The following is a 3,925-nucleotide window of genomic DNA, read 5'->3' on the forward strand; positions in this document are numbered from 1 at the left end:
GAATAATGTCAAGGAGGGATTAGCATGAAAAGTTAAAACTTATTCAAATTCTATCCTTGCCCGACAACTGGAAGGCTGAAATAAATTGTTCACTTTGCAGTGACAAACTTGACCAAAGCGGAGTTCCTGACCACATCAACACTGCTCAATTTCAATTTGATGATATCGCCCAATTCCCAGTTTCAACCGCTCATCCTCAGTTTAAATCCTCAACGGCTTAGTTACTTCTCGACTTCACTATTCCAATGCACTCCAGGGTCACCTCCACGTTCTATTTTCTGTAAATTTGGTTAACTGCAAACCTCCACTGCCAACGTGCACCAAGTCATGCTCAGATCCTGTGCTCACTGACTAACACGCATTGGTTTAGTTTTCAAGTCACTTACAGCTTCTCACTTCCGCCAGTCCTACTCATCACCTCTCGGATGTATTTGAGCTCATCCCAATTGCAGCCTTTAGAGCATTGCTAATTTTCATCACTTCACCACAGGCTGCCCTCAGGTGTCTCGGTCGTAAAGTCTCACTGTCCTCCTTTATAACCTCTTTATAACCTACCAAAGTTTTTGATTATCTACACCAATCATAGAATTGTTCAAGCACAGGAGGTAGGAGGGAGTCCATCTTCTCTGTACTGCTTCAATTAATTAGCATTTCACTTAATGCCATTCATCCAGAATTTGCTCATAATCTTGCACAGTCTTTCTTTTCAGATAAAAGTCTAATTATTTCTAGAAAGCTTAAATTGAACCTGCCTTCTTCAGGTCTGCTTACGAGACTCAGCATCAAATTTTGTTTGTTTCTCTGAAGCATGTTGTCTACACTAAAGGATTACAGAAATGAAAGCCTTTGGCACAGTTGATTTACATATTAAACAAAGCATTGGTGAGCTAACTTTTAAAGATATAGTCCCTGTTACAGAGATTCTACAAAAGTTAAAAAGGCAGCTTACACTGCAAATCAAAAAAGGACAGACTTTTCTTAAAAGATATGCAACTTAATATCAATGCAGGACACAGCACATTTATATTCAATATCTTATCAAGCTATTGAAAAGGTGTTAGGGTTAGTGCATTTGCATGGATGAATATTGGCTAACTACTAGAAGATAGAAAACTGGGAAAAAATGGCTATGATTGATCATGATAGAATTCTTCAAATCGGAGAGAGAGGTAATGGATTCTGAGACAAGGGTCCTGAATCTTAATAAAGGGAAACTATAATGGCATGAGGTGTGAGTTAGCCGAGATGAATTGGGAAATGTTACTGGAAGGAATGACAGTGGGTAGGCAATGCCTGAACTACAAAAATTGTTTATTCCTGTCTGGTGCAAGAGTGCAAAGAGAACAATGGCTTATGAAGGAAGTTAGTGATAGCATCAGATGCAGAAAAAGAGGCATTTAAATGGGCAAGAAAAAAAAAAGAAAACTGAGCATTGGGAAAGTTTAGAATTCAGCAAAGGAGGACAGAGATTGACTAAGATACAGTGAGACAGTAAGCTTCAGGGATCATAAGAATGGACTACAAAGGTTTCAAAGAGAAAAAGTTGGGTAAAAACTAAATGTAGATCCCTTACAGTCAGAAACAGGCAAATTTATGAGAAATAAAGAAATGGCTGACAAACTAAATTCATACTTTGCTTCAGGTCTTTGCAAAGAAAGATATAAATAACACATCAGAAATGATGGGGAACACAGGGTTTAGTGAGAGGGAGGAACTGAAGCAAATCAGTATTAAGAAAAATGGTGTTGGAGAAATTGATGGGATTGAACATTGATAAATCTTAAGGTACTTAAGGAAAGTGGCCCTAGAAGTAGTGGATGCATTGGTGGTTAACTTCCAAGACTCTTCAGGCTCTGGAACACTTCCTACAGATTGGACAGTAGCTAATGAACCCCACAATTTAGAAAAGGAAGATAGAGAGAAAGTGGAACGATACTCCAGTGAGTCTGATGTCAATAATGGAGAAGATGCTAGAATCCACTATCAAGGATTTTATAGCAGAGCACTTAGAAAACAGTGACAGAATCAGACAGAATCAGCATGAATTTATAAAAGGGAGAGAGTGTTTGACAAATCAACTGAAATTCTTCAAGGATGTAACTGGTAGAGTTGATCGGGGAGCTAGTGGATGAGGTTTATTTGAACATTCAGAAGACTTTTGACAAAGTCCCTCATAAGAGATTAATGTGTAAAATTAAAGCATATGGGACTGATGGCAGTGTATTCAGATGAATATAAAATTGCTTAGCAAAGGGGAAACAAATTGTGACCCATTGTGGCAGGCAGTAACTAGTGGGGTACTGCAGGAATCAGTACTCGGTCCCCAGCTCTTCACAATGTATGTTAATGATTTAGATGAGGGAATCAAATGTAATTTCCCAAAATATGCAGATGACATAAAGCTGTATGGAAGGTGAGCTGAGGAGGATACACTGTGTTGCAGTGTGATTTGAACAGGCCAGATGGGCAAATGCTTGGTAGATAGAGAATAATGTGACACTTGCAATTTAATGTGGATAAATGTGAGGTTATTCACTTTGGTAGCAAAATTAAAAGGCAGATAATTATTTGAACAACTAAGCTGAGAGCGAGAAATGTTCTCGAGACCTTGTCCATGTCCACCAATCATTGAAAGTAAGCATGCAGGTGCAGCAGGTGGTAAAGAAGGCAAACAGTATATTTGCCTTCACTGTGAGAGGATTCAAATACAGGAACAAGGATGTCTTGCTGCTGTTGTGCAGGGCATTAGTGAAACCACACCTGGAACATTGTACGTAGTTTTTGTCTCCTTTACTGAAGAAGGATGCTCTTGCTATAGAGGGTATGCAGTAAAGTTTTGCCAAACTGTTTCTTGGGGCAGCAGGACTAACATAAGAGAGATTGTGTTGGTTCGGATAGTATTCACTGATGTTTAGAATAATTAAGCAGGAGAATCTCAGAAATCTATAAAATTCTAACGGGACTAGACAGGTTAGATGTTCACACAGTGGGAGAGTCCAGAACCAGAGTCACAGTTTAAGGAAAAGGGATTCCTTTTTTAAGGGTTGAGATGAGGAGAAATTTCTTACCCAATGAGTAGTGTGCCCATGGACTTCATTACCACTGAAAGTGGCTAAAAGTTCGAAACACTGTTTTCAAGAAAGAGGTAATACAGGTCTTGGGGCCACAAGAATCAAAGGATTAGGGGTATTGAGCTGGATGATCAGCCATGATCATATTAATTGGTGGAGCAGGCTCCTATCTTCTCTATTTCTATAGCAACCTGTAACCAGGGCAGTGCTGCATGGGTCAGCATTGGGGTCAAAATTATTTACTATATACATTCATGATTTGCACGTATAAATTTGGAGATGTCAAAAATAAGTGGAAAGGCGGGTAGTCAGGATGACTTGAAACCTGCAAAAGGATACAAACAGGGAGAGTCAGTGGGCAAAATTTGGCAGAAGGGATATAACATGGGAAAATGTGAGGTATACAACTTAGTTGGAAGAACAAGAGTTGGATGTCATTTAAATGAAAACAACCTCCAGAAAGCTGCAGTGGAGGAATTTTGGGATCCTCATGCATGAATCAACAAATTGCTAGCATATAACAGGGGAACGCAAATGGACAAGTGGCCTTTAATTCAATGGAAATAGAGTCTTAAAATGTTGATGTCTTACTAAAACCATACAAGGAATTGGACAGACCACATCTGGAATACTGATCAGTATTGTCTCCCCTTATCTGCAGAATGATATGTTGGCATTGGAGACGTCTACAGAATGTTTACTAGGTTGATCCCAGGTATGGAGGGAGCTTCTTATGAGGAGATTTGGAGATGCCAGTGTTGGACTGGGGTGTACAAAGTTAAAAATCACACAACACCAGGTTATAGTCCCATCAGTTTTATTTGGAAACACTAGCTTTTGAAGCCCTGCTCCTG

This window comes from Chiloscyllium plagiosum, chromosome 30 (assembly GCF_004010195.1).
Source record: "Chiloscyllium plagiosum isolate BGI_BamShark_2017 chromosome 30, ASM401019v2, whole genome shotgun sequence".
Classification (NCBI taxonomy): Eukaryota; Metazoa; Chordata; class Chondrichthyes; order Orectolobiformes; family Hemiscylliidae; genus Chiloscyllium; species Chiloscyllium plagiosum.